Genomic DNA, 22,558 nt, shown 5'->3' with positions numbered 1-22,558 from the left:
CTGCTTCCCTGAAACCAAAATAGCAGCCCTGGGATGGAGACAAAGACTCTAACTGGGCATATTTCCTTGATCAATTATGACTTCAAACCAGAGCAGTGACCCATCTTCTCAACAAGTGTTTCTCAGATGCTCCATTGAAAGTCTACATTTTTCATGATTTCTCCCTTCTGTTTCATTTCTTGTCCTCCTTTAGACTCATCCTAAATTCTGCCAGTGAATTCCCCTCTGCCCTATCTCTCCATCAATATCCATTTTTCATTATCAAGGAGCACAGAGGACATTCCTTTCTTTTCTGTCTGGTTCTCCCAAACGCCCGGCAGTGTGTTACCAAATCTACGTAGCAGAATGTTACATTGGAAGTTTTAGTTGAGGTACGAAGATTCAAGACAGACCAGATTCCACAGGAGGTAACATGAGCAAAATTTTCAAAGAACTTGTCTAGAACATGGTTTCCTGACTTTTAAATCCCTTGCCTCAAAGAGGCTATAAAAAGACTGAGTGGTTAGGAAATTGGGAGAGGGTATTTTTGGAGAGAGCTGTTGGCATGCTACAAGTCCTAACCCACCTTCCATGAAGAAGGACTAAGGCTTGGGTCTAGCAGCACGTCAAAGGAGGACCTGATGTGTATTTTCTATAGCCAAGGACCTGATAGACTAGGATCTGACTCTTGCTTGAGCAATTGAGTAGATGGGAGTTAAATAGAGATGGCAGCATGGGGATTGTTCTCCATTTCCAGAATATGTCGAGGTAACAAAAGTGTGAGTCTTTACAAGGAATAAGATGTGGATTATGTGGGGCTGAGGGTGGAAGGCTGACCTAGAGCCATTTTAACTCCTTCCCAGTAGCCTACCAGAAATGGCTAAGGAAATCAAAGTGAGAGGCCATATAGACAGGATTGCAAAAACCTGAGGGCTGAAGGTGAAGTGACAGCCTGAGGAATAAAGTGCATTGCTCATGGCTTAAGGAGCTGCTTTAGACAGAATGTTTGTGTCTCTGGAAAATGCATATGTTGAAACCTAATTCCCAATGTGATGGTATTTGGAAATACGTCTTTCAGAAGTGATTAGGGGGCTGGGCACAGTGGCTCATGCCTGCAATCCCAGCACTTTGGGAGGCTGAGGTGGGCAGATCACCTGAAGTCAGGAGTTCAAGACCAGCCTGGCCAACACAGTGAAACCCCATCTCTACTAAAAATACACACACACACACACACACACACACACACACACACACACACACACACAGCTGGGTGTGGTGGCCCCTACCTGTAATCCTAGCTACTTGGGAGGCTGGGAGGCTGAGGCAGGAGAATAGCTTGAACCTGGGAGGCAGAGGTTGCAATGAGAATAGCTTGAACCTGGGAGGCAGAAGTTGCACTCCACCCTGGGTGACAGAGTGAAACTCCGTCTCAGGAAAAAAAAAAAAAAAAAAAAAAGGTGATTAGGACATGAGGGAAGAGCCCTCATCAATGGGATTAGTGCCCTTATAAAGTGTACCTGAGGCTGCTCTTGCCCTTGCACCCCTGGAGACACACGAGAACCAGGAAGCAGGCCCTCATCAGACACCACACCTGCTGGGTGCTCTCTCATGCCTGGGAGCAGGGTACACAGTGAATACATCTCTTCTGCTATGTTCTTGCTAGCCCTTTATTTCTCCTTTTCTTGAAGAAGGGCATCAGCTTTACCTTGCACTGCTGTAATTCAGAGCTTTTTAGTGGTCCCTTACATGGTGGGTGCCTGCAAGATACTGACTGATTGGATGAATAAATAGAGAATTTGTAGAATGGCAATGTTTTGCTTCAATTATCATTCCTCCCAGCACAGGAAATCACAAGGGCACTGTTCAGTGCTGCTAATTCCCTTTAAAGAAATGGCTTTACACTATAAAGAAAGCGTTTGACCACGAACTCTCATCTAGGACTTAAGTAGGCAAACCCTGCCAGATTTGAGAGTCTTAGCTTGGCAACTCTCTCCCAAGATAGTAATTTCCTGCGAATGCCAGACCATCGTAGAACACATTTGTTTCCTTCCGACTTGAGACTGCAACCATAGGCTGCTTTCACATAATTTCAGCTTGAAGGTATATCATTGCCCTTTCCTTCCACATTGCCAGTCTCAATGGCAGGAGCAATCAGGTCTTGATGTTGAAGGTCACTTGCATCAACCCCTGTCTATTTCCACTGACCTGTGAGTTCAGGCTTCCTGCCTGAAGCCTGACCTAGAATCTTAATGATTTGATTTAATGAGTTGGATTTAAGCTGAACTTGCTTCTCTGGTTGATGCTTTGGCCATCTGTTGACCCTCTACAGCTCAGTCAAGAGTTTTTAGCTCTGACAGCATAGATAAAAGAGACATGGGTGTATCTGCCAACTGTCTTGTATTTTTTGCACTACACTTTTCGCTTCCCAAATCTGTGAGAAGCAAGTTTAAGCTGCATAAAACATTCATCATGTGCATATATGGTGCATGTAGCTATTTCTCCCTCTAGACTGTCGGGTCTAGGTAATCTGGGTTTCACTGGAGCCTGCTCAACAAAGTTGGAATAAATGAAATAATCAACGAGTGGCTAAATGGTATTCAGATGATTTCAAGATAGTTCTGCAGCCATGATTAATAATGAAATCATAAGGATTATACCTTATATACATGAATTATACCTTATATACATGAAATCATAAGGATATACCTTATATACAACACTGATGCTATGGTCTGATTAAACTTAGCTGCTCTGAAGACAGTACCATGAGCCACATTACTAGGACAACTTTGAGTTCTTCCAATTAGCAGTAAGAAAGCCAGGCAACACATAACCAATATTATAGTAATTAGCATATATTATAATAATTAGCCTATAAACGCTTTCTGATCACTGTTAAGACCAGTATCACATTTGCATAATAATGGCCTCTGTCCCAGCATGATGCTTTGAACTCTAGCTCCTCTCCTCAACAAACCCCTAGCCCCTTCCCCTGGCAGCTTTCTCCAGGTCCCCAGTGTCATTTTTTTAAGTAAGGCCTGAGCCCTCTCTCCTTGTTCAGCCTTGTTTTGAACCTGTTCCTGTGCTCACACAATCCTCCTATGCTCTGCTTGGACAATGTGCATGGCTTCTCCATACCTGCTGTATTAGTCCCTTTCCAGGCTGCTAATAAAGACATACCCGAGCCTGCACAATTTACAAATGAAAGAGGTCTATTAGACTTACAGTTCCACATGACTGGGGAGGCTTCGCAATCATGGCAGAAGACAAGGAGGAGCAAGTCACATCTTACGTGGATGGCAGCAGGCAAATAGAGAACCTGTGCAGGGAAATTCCCATTTTTAAAACCATCAGATCTTGTGAGATCCATTCACTATCATGAGAACAGCATGGGAAAGACCGCCCTCACCCCAACCACCGAACAATGATTCCATCATCTCCCACTGGGTCCCTCCCACAACACATAGAAATTATGGGAGCAACAAGATGAGATTTGAGTGGGGACACAGCTAAACCACATCACCTGCCCCTTAGCTTTGCTCTCTCTTCTTTAGGTAAGAGAAGCAAAGTAATTACTACCCAGCCCTTCAAGTCAGTATTTCAGAGCTTGGTCTGTCTCTTGAAGAGGAGGATCCAACAGACCAGCACCCAAGAGGAAGGGTGTTCTCTGTGTGTGATGCAGAGAATAAAACACATATACTTGAGCCTGTAACCTGAGTGTATCAGTTACAGGGAGCTATCGGGCAAACAACAGCACCAGCTCTTAAGCCATTTATGTTACAGCATTCCTGGGACTCTTCTTTAAGAAAAAAATTGTTGCCTGATGTGCAGTAAAATTTTGTACAATAACTATCGCAATTATTAAGAGCTAACATACTGAGCACCTTCTGTGTCCTAAGCTCTCAATTAATCCTCATGAAACCTGGGCCTGGTAACTTCTGTTATATTAGTTTAAGAGATGTAAGTGAGGTTCAAGGGGATTATGTAACTTGACCAACGTCACAAAACTAGTGAGCAGAGGAGCCAAGATCTGGATCTAATTTGGTGTCCTTAACCACTATTTCCACCCTCCTCCGACAAAGAAATGAGTCTCTCTTGGCAATTATAGCTTCACATTTATAAAATGAGAAATACCATTTCAGGTTATCAGGAAGACTGCAAATATCAGGAAATGCAATTGTTGTCAAGCACTTTGCATATAGGAAATGCTAAATCAAGTTAAATTAAATTCAACAGAGTTCTAGACAGTTAACAAGCCTTTATTAAACCCCTGCTGTGTTGGGCACCCAGCCGTGATTCGGGTTAAACCTAATACTACTTAATTTATGAAAATGCTGTTATAATTATTCTGTTTCTTAAATTTACGTGCCCTCAAGAAGAAAGCACAATTTACAATTAAATAGAAATTATTTATTCCAATTCCTTGTCTTTCTTCCTACTCAGCACACCTTTATGAGGTACCTTGTTGTAGTAGACACTCCTTGGAAGGTCTGCCTAGGTCATGATTATTTCCCTCCTCCCACAATCACCCCTCCTTCCACACCCATGGAGGTGGGTGACGTACAGCCATGTTGGACCATCTGGCCCAAGCAGGGCCAAACAGCTTCTTTCTTCCATGAATTTGGAATCAAAATGTGCTCATCAGTCCCTATAAGTGTCTGGCAGTGGCATGTGAACTTGGAGAGAGTAGAGCATCCTTGCATCATTTGGATAGAGGATGAGAGGTCCAGATGACAGAAAGGGAGGAGAGGGAGCAGATGTGCAGGAGAGAAGCAAAGGAGCTAGACAGAGAGACACACAGACAGACAAATACAAAGCAGAGAGTTCAGAACCCTGGTGAGAAATGTGGATTTGAAAGCAGAACGTCTCCGCAGAACCCCTACATGATGGTTAAGCTGCCGCTCTTATTCCTATGTTGTATGGAGTGAGGACTTTGCCCTGACAGATTTTATTGACAGAAAGCATAAATGAGGATGATTTTAAAATATAAAACTGGCAAAATGATATTGTGAGGGATGGAGGAAACCTGTACTTTATTATTATTTTCTATTCTGGGAGACCTAGTAATTTTAAACCATACCATTTGAAGAAATTCCCAGCTACTGTTGCATTTCTTATTTAGCATCATTGCCAATAACATCCCAACCATAAAAACACACAGAAGCTTTCAGAGCTGCCCCTCAGGGAATAGTACATAGTGCCCAATCTGCAAACACTCCATGAAGCATACCTCACTCTCCCCTCCATCCACAGTCCTAAGAGACTTCTTTACTATTCCAAGTCCTCAGAAAAGATCAACGCGGGGAAACGTTGGTGTTTCTTTTCATGTGGTAAAAGGATATGGCCTTCTCTAAGTTTAATTAATAATGGACCTTTTGAAACACACTGTCAATAAAACACTGTTGTATACTAGCAGGAAAATAAATGAGATGAAAAAAATATGCCTGTCTCATTATTCATTTGTATTGATCTAGATGTACAACCTTATGCATCACAATGTGACAAAAGGTTAAATATTAACAGAAGAATCATTAATCTAACAAAACAAATTAACACAACAATGGCTCCCCTGGTTAGCTTTACCTATACCAGGGGGCTCTGGATGCTTTAAGGAACCTTTCAAACTGATGTTCAGTACCTCTCCTTACAGACCCAGCAATGAACTGGACTGGACCGTAAGATAAATAGCAGGAGGTTGTCTCTATGGATTGCAAACATCTTATTATACAAGTGGAGGACTCTTGCTATAAAATTTCTGCCATATAAAATACAGAGGCCTCTTACCAAAGAAAACATCTGAGACATTATCTAACATGGAGCTTGGCACAAATACATTTTTTGAAATTATTTAAAAAATATTTTAGGCACTATAGTTCCTTTCAGGGAAAGAAACATTTCTATGAATTTTATCAGTTTTTCCAGTTTTACTTCAGTTCATTCTTCTGTTGAATTAATTTCATTATTTAATAAAACCATTTTCTTTTGTATGTCCTTCTGCCTTTCCTTTAAACCAGGTTTCAACCCATGAATCCATCCATGTACCCAACCCTGCACCCCATCAATGCACTCATCCATCCAACCACCCATGCACCCATGTATCAGTCCACACACCCAAATATGCATCTGTCCACATGCCCAACTGTGCATCGATTCATATATCACCCATGCACCCACCTATTCATTTATCTGTCCATTGGCATTTGGGGAAATAAGAGGGGAGAGATTTGTTAGATTTTGGGCAGAAGGGGAGGTGAACCACAGAGATGTTAAATGATTTATCCAAGTCACTCAACAAATGTTAGGTCTAGAATTAGAAAGTTTTATTCAATCTTTCAGGGGTTCCTGTTGTGCTTCTTATTTTTAGCTTATAAACTGCTAACATAATGAGTATTTACTAAAGATCAAAAGATTTTGATAACTAATGAGTTTGCCCTGAGAATTGAAAGAGAAATAAAAGTCAGAATTTCAAATATAATTAGGAAGACCAGACCACTATAAAAATTATAGTTTGAAAGTTCATAGTAAAAGAGAATGTGGTCATTTTCAATAAATTTTTTTATTATGGTCCTAATTTGGTCCTAAGAGTAGGTCCATGTTTCTTCTAAAAATACAAAAATTAGCTGAGCGTGGTGGCACATGCCTATGATCCTGGCTACTCGGGAGGCTGAGGCAGGAGAATCGCTTGAAACCGGGAGGTGGAGGTTGCAGTGAGCCGAGATTGTGCCACTGCACTCCAGCCTGGGTGATAGAGTGAGACTGCATCTCAAAAAAAAAAAAAAAAAAGATAACCAAATCCATTTGTCTGAGGAAAAGAGAGATGACATTTTACCTTTACCAAGTCATGCAAAATAGTCCTAATCAATCCCAAAGACACTTCACTGTGCAAATCCATTACATTTTTCAGTGATACTATGGATCTTGTTTTACATCATTCTTAAAATTTTTGCCCATATCAACCACAACTCTATACTCCACATGTAAAAGTACAAATATACGCACATCAACTTTCAGAAGAGGAGATTAGATTATTTAAAGAATAAGTGGGTGGCCAAAGTTAAAGGGCGACTTCTAACACAGATCTGGCAGTGTATTTGTGTAGTATCTCTTCCAGTAATACCTGAGTGATTTGAAAGTATTTTGTTTAGCAACACAGAATCCTTGTGAAGTTGGTGGTAGCTCATTTGTCATTTAAGCAATTCCTGAAAATTCCCTTCTTCTACAAAGTCTTCTAAGGGAGGGAAGATGGTTTTCTCTGACTTCATCTTTCCTGGATCTGAAACATACCCATGGCTAATCTTTTTTCTCTATGTTGTTAAAAATGCACTGACCTTCCATGTGAAGTGCTGCTCAGTGGCTCTCTATAATCCGTGACCGGGGTCCAAGTTTATTTACATCCATTTATTAGCATCCTAAAGTCTCCAGGACAGGGACTAAATCAACAACATGCAGATTATGGAATTCTGGTAAATTTGTAATGAAGCAAAAGTTATCATCTTCATTTAAAAATCAGGAATAAAGAAATGGAGGTAATGTGGGCAGGGGACGCACGAGTAATTACAATCCACTACAAAGGAGGCGTTAACATTCTTTGAGGTATATCCGAGGAGAAAACCAGTTCAATTTCAAGCCCTGTATATTGGAGGGGAAAGTTTTGTCAGAATCTTGGTGTTCTAATAGGTATTTTCCAATCTCTAATCTATAGAGGCCCATTTTTGCTTGCCTTTTTACTCTATGTAGCCCTGGCCAACTTCAAAGATTGATGAAATCTGAGGGTAGTATTAGATTTAACACCATTTCAAGATGGGCTTTAAGCTGAGTGAGAATGAGTCAGACAGGAAAAGAAATAGAAAGAAAGAGAAAGGTTCTGCATGAAACTCTTGGCCTTATAGCAAATTGAAATATTATTATTGCAATCCCCTCCAGAAATCTCTAGGGTAGTCCATGCTTCTCTAAGATCATGCTGCTTCCCATGGTGGCATCTGAATAAAGATATCATGAAGTGAAATGGATTGCAATGTATGTGCTGCCCAATCAAAATGAGAAATTCCCTAAAATCAGTGCCATTTTGGAGACAGCTCCGTGTTCGCCATGCATGAAATATTTGGGATGTGCTAAGCAGAGAACTCAGTTACATTGGGTCAGCATCTCAGAAGTTATTTTCTTCAAGAAGCTTAGCTCCATGGTATAAGGGATCAGTTATAGAATACTCATAACAGTTTAATGGTTTCTTACTTTGCCTTCAGGGACATCATCAAAATCTTGTTCTGATTCTATCAGAAATCAAAATTTTAAGTATGTAGCTAAACAAAATTTCCATAAAATAAGAGATGCAAAATAAGATTGAAAGTGATAAAATGTTTAGAAGCAGTGCTTGACAATTTTCAAAGCACAGAATAAGAGTTCAAAAATATGACATCTCTACTGAGCCAAAAATTAATGTCCAATATAAATTCTGTCTGATATGCTGATGATTAGATGCCAATACCATTTGGCTAATACTAAATCCCACACCATTCTTTTTAGCTTTATGTCTGAACTGTAACAAAAGATTTATTAACACAACCTTTTTAAGTTCCCAAATGATAGCATTAAGGTTACAACATAGGCTTCTTAATACACATTTTAAAGTTAATTTTTTATACAATGTAGTTAAAAATTATGAGCTATGAAGTCCATAGGCCCGGGTTAGCCCATTGACTCAGCTATGTATTAATTACCTTGTGAAATTTTCTTAACCTGTTAGTTCTTCTATTTCCTCAACTGTAAAATGGGGATCATATTTATTATTTCACATCACTGTCATAAAGATTAGAGATAATATATTGAAGGTTCTTATTATAGTACCAGATACGTGGTAGGCTTTCCATGCATAATAGCTATTGCTATCATTGCCATGAGTTGAATCCTCAAAACTTCCATACATTTTCTTATCATCCGACCAATTGTTTAAGAAATTTCAGGAGTTTTAAGGCAATTCTTAAATTCTTCTACTATTTTTCCAATATAAATGCAAGGTGAGGAAGGCATTCTAGTTGAGATATTTTTCCCTCCAATCATTTTTTCCCCTTACTTTGTATTTGTTGAAGAACCTGAGCCATCCATGTAGAGTTTCCTGCCGTCTGGATTTTACTGGTTGCGCACACAGACAATTCAACACGAGCCTCTTTCCTTGGTATTTCTTGCAAACTGACAACTGGATCAAGAGGCTTAATTACACTCAAGTTTGATGCTTTTGGCAAGACTAATGGTGGTAGTGGGTTGTTTCACCTGGAGACACACCATGTCTTGTTTTTCACTCTTTTTTGATGTTAGTACTCATCAATGCTCAATGTCTAAATACATCATGAATTCGTAATGATATTTTTAATTCAAATCTGGGAGTTTACGAATTTTACTTTAATTTTCCTACATTACCCTTGTATACATACACGAGTCTTGGAATAACAACACTAAAGCCATCAATAATGATTCCCGATTAGAGAACATTTTCTTACAAATGCTCTCCCATCTTTCTCCTCATTTTATTGTGGTACTATGTCTGCATTCTCAAATCATACAAACATTACTTACCAGAATCTGTCTCTTCTTAGTCATAGACACACAAGTATTGTAACAATACATTTAAGTGCTTACTGCCAGTTCTAATATTGAGGTCTCTAGTCATTTTGGTAATCTGAAGATGATTCTCTACTAGATTCCTTGACCAAAAAAAAGAAAGAAACAAAGAAAAAAAGAGATAATGGGAAAGGTAACCCCTGAAATCTTACATTTCTATTTATTTTTTTCCTTTTTCTTAATTTTTTAAATTGCGGTAAAATACACACATAACATTTACCACTGTTGCCTTTTTTTTTGTTTTTGATTTTTAGAGACAGAATCTTGCTCTGTTGCCCAGGCTGAAGTGCAGTGGTTCAGGCTTGTCTCAAATTCCTGAGCTCAAGCTATCCACTTGCCTCTGCCTCCCATTAGTGCTGGGATTATAGGTATGAGCCACCATGTCTGGCCTGTCACCATTTTGAAGTGTAAAGTTTGGTGGTAATAAATACATTTATATCCTTATTTTTTTCTCTTTCATCTCCCCACTTCCCTCTATCTTTCCTAGCATCTGATAAGCACCAATCTAATCTCTACCTTCATAAGACCCACTTTTTAAGTGTCCACATACTAATGAGAATAGGTAATATTTGTTTTCCTGTGCTTGGCTTATCATGGTCTCTGGTTCGATCCATGTTGCCACAAATGACAGGATTTTATTACTTTTTATGTCAGAGATAAGATTCCATCGTGTATATATACCACATTCTCTTCATTCATTTGTCCACTGATGGGCTCTTACGTAGGTTGATTTTGTCTATTTTGAATAGTGCTGTAACATGGGAGTGCAGATGGCACTTCAATATATTGATTTCTTGGCCAGGTGCAGTGGCTCATGCCTGTAATCCCAGCACTTTGGGAAGCCGAGGTGGATGGATCATCTGAGGTCAGGAGTTCGAGACCAGCCTGGCCAACATGGCAAAACCCCGTCTCTACTAAAAATACAAAAAATTAGCTGAGCGTGGTTGCAGGTGCCTGTAATCCCAGCTGCTTGGGAGGCTGAGGCAGGAGAATCACTTGAACCCAGGGGGACAGAGGTTGCAGTGAGCTGAGATGGTACCACTTCACTCTAGCCTGAGCTAAAGGGCAAGACTCTGTCTCAAAAAAAAAAAAAGTGTGTGTGTGTATATATATATGTTATGTGTGTGTGTATATATACACATATATATATATATTTTTTTCTTTTTCTCTAGCAGTGGAATTGCTGGATCATATGGTAGCTCTATGTTCGGTTTTTTGAGGAACCTCCACTCTGTTCTCTACAATGGCTGTACTTACTGTTTTACACTCCCAACAATGGTGTATGAGGGTACCCCTTTCTCCACATCCTCACCAGCATCTGTTACTGTCTGTCTTCTTGACACAAGTTATTTTAACTGGGATGAGATGAGATCTCATTGTGGTTTTGATTTGCATTTCTTTGACAACTAGCAATGAACATTTTTTTCGCATACCCGTTGGCCATTTATATGTAATTTTTTGATAAATGTCTGTTCATATCTTTTTCTCATTTTTAAGTTAGATTGTTCCTTTTGCTATTGAGTTGTTTGAACTCCTCTGGTCATTAATCCCTGTTGGATGCACAGTTTGCAAATACTTGCTCCCTTGTCTCTTTTCTTTGTTGATTGTTTCCTTTGCTGTGTAGAAGCTTTTTAGCTTGAGGTGATCCCACTTATTTTTTCTTTGGTTGCCTGTGCTGTTGAGGTCTTACGCAAAAAATCTTTGCCCAGACCAGTGTCCTGGAACATTTCTCCAATGTTTACTTCCAGTACTTTCATAGTTTCAGGGCTTAGATTTAAGTCTTTCATCTATGGATTAGATTTTCATTTACGATATATAGTTTCCTTCTGCATAATAGTTATTCAGTTTTTCTACCCCTATTTATCGAAAAGACTGCCCTTTCTCCATTATATGTTCCTGGTGCCTTTGTCAAAGATGAGTTGGCTGTAAATGTGTAGATTTATATATAGATTCTCTATCCTGTTGCATTGGTCTATGTGTCTCTTTTTACGCTAGTACCATGCTGTTTTGGTTACTATAGCTTTATGGTAAATTTCTATGTCGGGTATTATGATACCCACAGCTTTGTTCTTTTTGCTCAGGGTTGCCTTGGCTTTTCAGAGTCTTTTATAGTTCCGTATAAATTTTAGGATTTTTTTCCCCCTATATCTGTGAAGAATGTCATTGATATTAAAATGGGGATTGCAGTGAATATGTAAATTGCTTTTGGTATATCCTTATTTTAACAATATTAATTTTTTCAATCAATGAGCATGGAATATCTTTCCACTTTTTTGTATCCTCTTCAATTTCTTTCGCCAGAGTTTTGTACTTTTCCTTTTATAGGTATTTCACTTCCTTGATTAGCTTGATTCCTAGTTATTTTATATTTTTGTAGCTATTGTAAACGGGATTTCTTTCTTGATTTTTATTTTCAGGTTGTTTGCTATTGTCATATATAAATGTTACTGATTTTTGTATGTTGATTTTGTATCCTGCAACTTTATTGAATTTGTTTTTCAGTTCTAACAGGTTTTTTTGGTGGACTCTTTAGTTTTTTCTAGGTATAAGACCATGTCATCTGCAAATAAGGTTAATGTCACTTTTCTTTCCAATTTGGATACTGATGACTCTCTATGCCCTTTACACTAGAAGGTCAATTTTGGTAGATGATGACTTTCCTCATGCCTTCTTTATTCCATTTTCTTCTGAAGTAAAATGTTGCTGTCAAATAGTCTGATGAAATCTGATATTCTTTCCTTTGTAAGTCAAGGGTTCTCTTTGTTAGGATTCCCAAATGTGATTTTCCATTTTAAAAAAAAAGAAGTTCAGACATTTTATTGGGATATATCTTGCTATTGGTTCATATTGAAAAATCGCTTTCACAATATGCACTTTAAAATTTTTTAACTCCAGAATAAAATTCTTAATTATATTTTCAGTATTTGCTCTGCTTCCTTGCTTCAGTTTGCTTTCTCACAAACTCCCATTATCTGTACACTGGATCTTCTTTGCCTCTTCAATATTTGTCAATTTCAAGTGAATCCTTTTTATCTCTTCATTTCTTTTTGATTTTTAAAAATTCCCTCCTTTTATCTTCTATTTTTCTTAAGGCATTACCTTGTGTTTACTCCTTTGTTCCTTCTAGTTTAGCCACTATTTTTTAATGACTTTTTCTTTTTATTTTAATTCTTCCTTGAGCTTCGTCACCTAATTTGAATATTTCTAATTTTGATTTGTTGTTTTTTCATATCTTTTATCATTTATTCAATGTAGTTTAGACTTTTTTTTTTAATAGAATGTCCCAATTTTTTTTTTTTTTTTTTAATTTATTTATTATTATTATACTTTAAGTTGTAGGGTACATGTGCATAACGTGCAGGTTTGTTACATATGTATACTTGTGCCATGATGCTGTGCTGCACCCATCAACTCGTCATTTACATCAGGTATAACTCCCAATGCAATCCCTCCCCCCTCCCCCCTCCCCATGATAGGCCCTGGTGTGTGATGTTCCCCTTCCTGAGTCCGAGTGATCTCATTGTTCAGTTCCCACCTATGAGTGAGAACATGCGGTGTTTGGTTTTCTGTTCCTGTGATAGTTTGCTAAGAATGATGGATTCCAGCTGCATCCAAGTCCCTACAAAGGACTCAAACTCATCCTTTTTTATGGCTGCATAGTATTCCATGGTGTATATGTGCCACATTTTCTTAATCCAATCTGTCACTGATGGACATTTGGGTTGATTCCAAGTCTTTGCTATTGTGAATAGTGCTGCAATAAACATACGTGTGCATGTGTCTTTATAGCAGCATAATTTATAATCCTTTGGGTATATACCCAGTAATGGGATGGCTGGGTCATATGGTACATCTAGTTCTAGATCCTTGAGGAATCGCCATACTGTTTTCCATAATGGTTGAACTAGTTTACAATCCCACCAACAGTGTAAAAGTGTTCCTATTTCTCCACATCCTCTCCAGCACCTGTTGTTTCCTGACTTTTTAATGATTGCCATTCTAACTGGTGTGAGATGGTATCTCATTGTGGTTTTGATTTGCATTTCTCTGATGGCCAGTGATGATGAGCATTTTTTCATGTGTCTGTTGGCTGTATGAATGTCTTCTTCTGAGAAATGTCTGTTCATATCCTTTGCCCACTTTTTGATGGGGTTGTTTGTTTTTTTCTTGTAAATTTGTTTGAGTTCCTTGTAGGTTCTGGATATTAGCCGAATGTCCCAATTTTTTATCTTTGTTTTTTGAGTATCTATCTCTGGCATGTTTTCATCATGTGCAAGGATATCTTCTACTATTTATTCTCTTTGTTATAACAATTTTGTGTGGGATTTGACCTGGATACTTTTCTTTTGCTCATATCTACGTAAAATTACTCTCCTTGAACTTTTAGAAGAAAGCTTGGTTCAGAGAAGATTTATTTTACTTAATAGAACTCTCTTTCCAGTTGTTTTCACGTAGTATTAAAAATACGGTGGCCTGTTTTTGAGATTCTTTGTATCTGTTCCTCTCTCCTATTTTTATCCAGATCTTGTTCTTTGGTTGTATCTATTGTCCCTGTCCTGTTAAATTTTGATTCAACTCCCAACAGTTTCTCATTGGTGCAGAGTCCTGTCCTGAATGGACCCTGGGAAGTCAGAGTGGAGAGTTCATGCAGATAAGACTGCCCTAGCTCCTTAAGACCTGACAGGCACTCATCTGTTATGGGATGCAGCAAAACCCCTCCCCATTTTTGCTGCTACTTTAAAATCGGCCTGCTGTGCATTCCAGCTAGTGTCTGTTGGCTTTTTGGGGTTCTCCTGTTCTTCGGTCGGCCAGATGCCCACTGCTTTCCTCTGTTTTCTGACAAATGCTGACACTGGGTTGCATTTTGAGGCTTGCGGTATACTCTGTCACGTTGCTTTGTTCTGAAACCATGAGCTTTGGTTTTACTGAGTAGTCTTTCTGTCTGATTCTATGTGAAGATTCGGGAAGATGCAAACATTTTGCTGCCACTGCTGCTACTATCCCCAAACCTCCTGATTTAATAGTTTTAACAAGTAGAAATGATTATCTGATTTGATTTACCAGAAAGTAGGTTTTTGAAAGAAAATAAATCTGAAAGAACGAATTTGGGTTTTTGCCTGCGCACTTTGAATCTCTTTTCCAGGAAGGCAGTATGAGCCTCTGAGTTCGAAAGTTATCAAAACTGTTTTGGGAGACCACAGGTGTACAATCAATACAAAAAAAATTAGGGAAATATTATTCATTATGCAGTGATATTTGCAATTGATCCCCTAGGCCTCTTTGTTGCCTCAACTCTATTTTCCACCTTAAACCTCAATGGATGGAATGTTGTAAGGAAGGCACTTAGAATGCTGAGTCTGATCTCTGATGATCTGATTCTAAACGGGTCACAGGCGGGAAATTACCAACCCAGGGCACAACCTGTTGCTAGTATTTATGTTCTGGGCACTCTGCTCATTTTTAGCCAAGGCAGAAGCTTTCTTAAATGTCTTTCTGCAATCTTTCTGAAACTCTGCATTGACTTACAAAGCACAGATCAAGTGAACTAGTTTATTGAAGACAAAAAATTATCTTGGGGGAAAATAAATATTAATACTGCCAGATATCCCTGTCTATTCCATTATAAGGTAAAATCTGATCCCCATGAAGGGTGGTACTGAGATAAACACATCTTATTTCAAAGTAATAAATTCGTATTATTTCTAAGTAATAGTTTCGAAAATTTCAGCTATTACTGTTCAGGCTCCTAAAATAAACATGTTATAATATGTAGGTAATAAGTATCAACTAACTGAGATATTGTCAATAATTTTCCATAGCTCTGTGTGGCTAAATCACAAGAATTCATTTTACTAGGTCTTTGAAGTTGGACATCAGCTTCCAGGATGTAATGTCTCTTTGATTTCACCTGAGAATGTCTATGCCATGCTACTGGCAAGGTGATGGGACATGCTTTGTCTTTTTCTTTTTTCTTTTTTCTTTTTTTTTTTTTTTTTTTAGATGGAGTCTCACTCTGTAGCCCAGGCTGGAGTGCAGTGTGATCTTGGCTCACTGAAACCTCCGGCCTCTTTTTCTTTATGACAACCCTACCAGAACTGCTTGTCATCTAGCCAGAAGATTGAATGTTGCCCATCAAGGAACTGAATTTTGATGGTGCCAAAAAGAAGGAAAACTAAATTATTCAAAATAATTTTCATTTATTTTTTAGGAGATAGGGTTTTGCTCCTGTCACCCAGGCTGGAGTGCAATGGTGTGATCTCGGCTCACTGCAACCTCTGCCTCCCAGGTTCAAGCGATTCTCCTGCCTCAGCCTCCCAAGTAGCTGGACCTACAGATGCCTGCCACCACACTCAGCTAATTTTTTTTTATTTTTAGTAGAGACAGGCTTTCACCACATTGGCCAGGCTCGTCTCAAACTCCTGACCTAAGGTGACCCACCCACCTCGGCCTCCCAAAGTGCTGGGATTACAGGCTTGAGCCACTGCACTTCGCCACTTTTATTTGTTTGCTTGTTTGTTTTTGAGACAGACTCTTGCTCTGTCACCCAGGCTACAGTCCAGTGGCATGATCTCAGCTCACTGCAACCTCCGCCTCCTGGGATCAAGCAATTCTCCTGCCTCAGCCTCCTGAGTCGCTGGGATTACAGGCATGTGCCACCACGCCTGGCTAATTTTTATATTTTTAGTAGAGACAGGGTTTCACCATGTTGGTCAGGCTGGTCTTGAACTCCTGACCTCATGATCCACTCGCCTTGGCCTCCCAAAGTGCTGGGATTATAGGCATGAGCCACCGTACCTGGCCCACATTTCTTTAAAAATAAGTTCTATCATGATAATAACTAAATCTTAATACTTAGGGATGATAATAATATTCGTGTATATTGTCTTCTAATCCAAGATTCCTTGAGTTGAAAGCAAAATTTCTGTGCGTGTGTGTGTGTGTAGAGAGGCACTTATAGAGATGGATTTAGACACAGAGACGTAGACATCATTTAGGTCTAGATATCAACCTACAACAAACCAGTTTTTACAATGTAAGTATCATTTACCAAGAATCTGAGATCAATCTGGAGCTATGTTCAGTTTCAAGAGAGAAATTAATAATTGTAAAAACCTTCTGTCTTGAGACCACATCTTATGAGAACTTCCTTTAACATAAAGCACCTCTAGGAAGAGACCTTCTTCCTGCCACCTGTCCCTTGGTTTGGTCAGAACACAAAAGACAGGAATATATTGAAATTAAGGTGACCAAACCACGCCAAATATGAGATAATAAAAATCAGTTAAACAGGTTTCTATCCTATACACATTATCTTCTGAATGATTCTGGCTTGAGGTCATTTGAACTTTTCAACAAGACCCTGCACATTTCCATATTTCAACTTCTGCAAAAGTCAAAACCTGCCCTCGTCTCCCTCCAGCATCTGCTCTGCTGCCATTTCTGCTTTTCCCTGACGAGTGAATGAGGCATGCCAAGGAACCATGATGGAGAGGTCACTTAATTTTTGTTTGTAAAGCCAAATCTCCTGTGCTCCCCATAATTACCAATCAATTTTACATAAATAGCAAAATTAAGTCCCATTATTCTCATTTACCACAAAATTAGAGGAATTAATTAAACATGGAAAAAGTGCTGATGCCTGCCAAATCACTACTTCCAGTAGATAGAAACAAATTCAGAAATTACACACAGGCAGGAAGAAAACTCAGCACAGCATTCAGAAACACAGCAAAGTGTTGCAACTGAAAATATTGTTTAAATAATCCAGGTATCTATGCACTAAAACGTTCCTGAGTTTCTCTCCTAAAGCTAGGACAAGGAAGACACATTCTTCCCTTAGAGATGGGATATAGTTTGGCTGTGTCCCCACCCAAATCTCATCTTGCATGTTAGCTCCCATAATTCTCACGTGTTTTGGGGGGGACCCAGGGTGGTAATAACTGAATCACGGGGGCAGTTCCCCCCATACTGTTCTCATGTTAGTGAATACGTCTCGGGAGACCTGATGATTTTATAAAGGGTTTTCCCTTTTGCTTGGCTCTCATTCTCTCTTGCCTGCCGCCATGTAAGACATGCCTTTAGCCTTCCTCCATGATTGTGAGGCCTCCCCACCCACATTGAACTGTGAGTCCATTAACCCTCTTTATCTTTATAAATTACCTAGTCTCAGATATGTCTTTAACAGCCGCGTGAAAACAGACTAAGACAGCATCTGGCATCTTGACAATGCAAGGTGTCGGGTTCCTTTTCTGTTGTTATTTCAGGAAGGTGTTTGTTTGGTTTGAGTTTGAATAACCTATAAACCCAGAAGAGAAAGAAAACTGAAGACATGCTTTCCAACCTAAGTTTGTCAGAGGAACTTGCATTCATGTGACTGTTGCTAATGAGTTCAGTTAAACTCCAGAAATCACACCACAGAAGCGTCCATACTCTATATGAAAGATCATGTTGTGCTTAAGACCAAATTCCTGAAATAAATGAGGAGCAGATGGAGAAGAAGGGGTAAAGGCGGGTGTTAGGACTTTCGCAATTTTGGGTATTGGGCTTAACAATGCTCAGAAAGTTAGAAAGTTTAGAAATGATGAGGCTAAAGATGGTGAAGTAGTTTCATAAACTAGAAAAGATTCAAACAGAAAATAAAAATGTTCTTCAAGGATTGTCTAAGAGTCCCTTGCAATTACTTCCATTATGAAACAATGAAATATATACTATTCCTTAAATAAACCCACCAAAATGATACTCCCTTTTAATGGATGGGCTACAGTAAAACAATCACCATATCTTCCTTAATGAGATTTTTATTGCTTGTGTATATTTGTCTTGCACTGAATTTTTGCCTCGGGAACCCTGAATTACGTTACCTCAAGTTGTTCCTGGTAAGCATGCAAGCATCCACCCAATTTTTGCTGCGAAAATGGCTCCTTCTGGCAAAGTGAAAGCAATTGGAACTCAGTTTAATTAGCTGCCTTCTGTAAATATGCCATTATTCTTCTAGCTCTGTGCTGGAGTTATATTTACAAAGGGAACAGATAGTAATAATTATTTGGGGTTGTAGTTAGTCAGTATTAGTTAATGCCTGGGCATAATTGAGAGGAAATTAAGGCAAGTGTAGATTATGGCTACAAAACGGGATAAATGAGCATCTATCAGAACATAAATTTTACCTGCATTTTTGGGCATGGATGAGGAACTCGACTGCACAGAGAAGCAACAAGTTCTTCACCTGAAATCTATTTAACAAGAAGCGTATGCAATCTGTATCATCTGATTTTGAATAATTCACATTCTGGGCTTTCTGTTATAGATGTTCACTCTCAGACTAACTTTTCTTGGTGATACAATATGCTTCTGAGCTACCTCTGTTTCCTTTGATTCAGGGGAACCCACAGAAGGCAAACTCAGTCTAGTCACTGAGAGCCAACAAAATAGAGTCTGTCATTTCCAAAATACTCAATGCATCCCAAAGTCAAATATAAAATGGGAATGAGTTAGGTATGTTTCTGGCTTCCATTCAATTATTGCAAGTTGACTTGTTTTTAAAGTTTCAGCTTTAATATTTTTAACAGTCATTAGTGTAGGTAAATATGACTCATAAAGGTTTTACAGCCTCTCCCCATAGAAATTCTGGGGAACAGGTCATTTCGGGCAGGGCAGCCTTTGCTAGAGTTCAGATGCTAGAAGAGAACACCCAGCCCCACATCAGTTCTGTAGTTTATAGGGAGGAGAGCAAAATCACACAGTGGGTGAAGAATATGGACTTTGGAGTCAGATGTGTCTGGACAACTGTTCAGGTTCCACTTCTTGCTAACTGTGAGATCTTGAACACATTAGTGTTCATTAGTTTGAACATTAGTTCAAACTTTCTGGTTTCTTCATCTGAAAGATGGGGATGACATAGAACTTAATGATTAGAAGTACTGAAGGAGATAAATCACATAAAGCACTCAGCACTGAGCCAGATACGAAAAGTGCTCACTTGGTTGGAACAGCTACAACTTCTGGTAATATTTCTACTCTACCATCATCTCCTGAGAGCTGTTTAAATCCACTAATATGCAGAACAGGTTTTTGTTTCATATACAGCGACAAAGAAAAATCTGGGTTGAGGGAAGCACTAAGGGATGAAGTAGAAAGTGTTAGGTTTGTCTCTCAGCAGGCGCCATGCACTGAGTTTGAGACTGTACAGTCATAGGGGTGACAGGCAGACAGAATCCTTGTGTCTTTTTTCTGTTTCATTTTGATTTATTTGTGTCTCTATTTTTTTTTACGTGTGAAGCTTGGCAACATTTTAGCTCAAAGCAGAATCGCAGTTCCTAGGATAAATGGGGAGACTCCGGGCATGAACAGGGTGGCCTTGAGGTCCAAGAGACAAAATATGACAGGCTATGGAGAAGAGGCTCTTTTCACCATTGCATGGTGCCCCCTATACTCTGGCACCCCTGCTGCTGAGAGCCTTAGGAGCACACAGAAGCAGCCTTGTTGGAGTTCTCAAGGTGGGTCCTGAAGACTGGAAGTTTCCACCCAATGGTTGGGCACTAAGTGCTGGGAGAGCTGGGTGATGGGTGAGGCAGGTGGGGACAGCAGTTCACAGGTCACAGGTCTGTCTGGGTGTGAGTCAGAGGCATCATTGGGGGAAATACCTAGATGGCCAATTTCTAATTAAGGGGCAACAAATGATCATAGAATTTGATCACTTACTTTGTAGCATGCCTTTGAGTCATTATCATGGGGTCTGGGGATCTATGAATGCCAGATTGGAGTTCATATACCTTGTACTAAGGTTAGCATTCATAAAAACATGCAGACCTTGTCAGTGAAGCAAAAAGACTTCCCAACTTTCACCAAAGTAGTGTTGTGCTATCTTTGCCTTTATGCATCTACTTTCCGCCAGAATTCCCCACATCTGGCCATCAACTCCTCTAAAGGGAGAAAAGGCTAAGATCCCCATCCAAAGACCTGTTCAGGATGCCTGGCTTTTCATCCAGCTCTGGGGAGTGGCCTCATGGAGCACTGGGACCCCTGGGCTAAGGAGACCAGGGCAAATATCCAACTCAATTTCTGCAGGTCTTGGTTTTGGGATATATTTTTGCATGTTTTACATCTCAGAGGTGAAACTCATCTCTAAACAACTACCCCCTTGGATAATATTTGATGTATTTTCAAACTTACAGAAAAATGTGACAAATAAATAAAAAAAAAAACCCATGTATTCTTCACCCAGATTCATGAATTTTTAAAGAATTTATCTTGTGGATACATATTAGTATTTTTTAGGAATCACTTAGAGTAGGTTGCATACTTTATGTCCCTTAACCTCTTAATACTTCAGGGCATGCATCCCAACAATAAAGGTATTCTCTTACATTACCACAGTGCAGTTATCACATTCAGGGAACTTAACTTTGAGGTACTATTTTTATGTAACCTACAGTGCATTCTCTAATTTTGACAATTGTTAGGATAATGCCCTTTGGCCAATATTTTCCCTTTAGTCAAGGTTCCAGTCTAGGATAATTCACTGCATTTTGTTCTTATGGCTAGAGTGGCTTTTGAGAGACTTACAATCTCTGTTCATTTCCTAAAATCCTGACTCGAGGTGTGATTGGAGGCTTTAATCTGTGTATCAAACATTCTGGTCCATTTGGCATAGAGGTACACCTCCTGCATTCTTCCCTGGGCCGCCATGCTCATGCCGGTGGCCTTGTGTCTAGGGATCCTGGATGGGCTTCACATCAGTGCAGAATCTCTGTATTTACCTCACTGTAGGATGACAGAGACAAGATGCAGAGTCCTACAGTTTCTCTATCAGGGCAGTCGTAGGAAAGGTCAGGTTAACAATCGTCACGAGGTAGTAACATCCACTGTCCCAAGATGCTGAGCTAAGATGCTAGTGGCCTCCCCCAACCCAATCCCCAAACCTACTGCTTCTAAAAAGACCTCAAACTAGACTGTTACCTTTGACCTTTTGTAGCCCTATTATAGCGGGGGTGTTTTTTTCATGAAAGATTTGCAGGGAGGCAAGAAGTATCTGGTACGCAGGGCCTGAAGTGGCATGAGGACAGAGAGGCATGGGCAGGGCCATACAAAGGAAGCCATGGTGTCTGATATTCAATATATCCAGTAATGTCCTGAGTGTCAGTCCTGCCCCACTCTGGGAGGAACACCATGGCATGGTGCTGGCAGTGCCAGACTGGCACCAGGGAGGTTTCCCAGCTTTGGGGATCAGTCTCATTAGAAGAGCTGCAACTGGGCACACATGGAGACCATGATGCTGGTGGAAGAGCTCAGAAGCTCCGCCAAAATGGGAACTCTCAGAAGATACGGCCAGTCCCAAAAGCTACCCTGAGGGCAAGTGACAATGACTCACAGAGTGAACTTGTGGACCCCTAGGAAAAACATGGAGTGTAGGGACCCAAGCCCACATTGAGAACTGCACAAGAGAGAGTAATGGGTTGTTGACATAGGGGCCTGGTCTTGCCTGGGCATGCTCATTCCAACGGCAGTGGCGCACAGCACAGCCACATTTGGTTGTCTCCCTTCTTAAGGGCTGAGCTGGGTGTTTGGCAAACAGGTACTTTTCTGCCTTTGGACAAGAACTGGCACTTACAACTATATCTCAAGTGTGGAGTTTCCAAAAGTGTGTTCCACAGATGACCAGCCCCATGACATGGTCTGCCAGAAGAGACTCCTTGGCCTAAAAAACTGTAGAAAACACTCCAAGCTGCAACCCTTTTTTAGAATTAAGACCTCTGAGAGAAAACAGTTTAATCCAATGTTCCTGGGGCTTGCTTAGCCAGGGAACCATTTTATATCCTGGTTGTAGCAGTGTGACTGTGTGTGTGTGTGTGTGTGTGTGTGTGTGTGTGTGTGTGAGAGAGAGAGAGAGAGAGAGAAGAGAAAGAAAAAGAGGGAGAGAGAGTGCAGATGTGCACGTGTGCCTATGTACATGTGGTAGCCGATAACA

The 22,558-nt window shown here is 39.8% G+C and overlaps 1 long non-coding RNA gene across 1 annotated transcript in view; it reads right to left on the bottom strand.

The window, feature by feature from the left end:
* The window catches only part of LOC144339528 (uncharacterized), a 182,247-nt gene that overhangs the window by 148,253 nt on the left and 11,436 nt on the right, over positions 1–22,558 (bottom strand). The window contains exon 2 of the long non-coding RNA XR_013414553.1: positions 3,205–3,298. This is a non-coding gene — a long non-coding RNA (uncharacterized LOC144339528). The remainder of the gene's footprint in view (positions 1–3,204; positions 3,299–22,558) is intronic.

The sequence above is a fragment of the Macaca mulatta genome, chromosome 2 (assembly GCF_049350105.2).
Source record: "Macaca mulatta isolate MMU2019108-1 chromosome 2, T2T-MMU8v2.0, whole genome shotgun sequence".
NCBI lineage: Eukaryota > Metazoa > Chordata > Mammalia > Primates > Cercopithecidae > Macaca > Macaca mulatta.
This window is presented reverse-complemented; position numbering and strand designations above follow the sequence as displayed.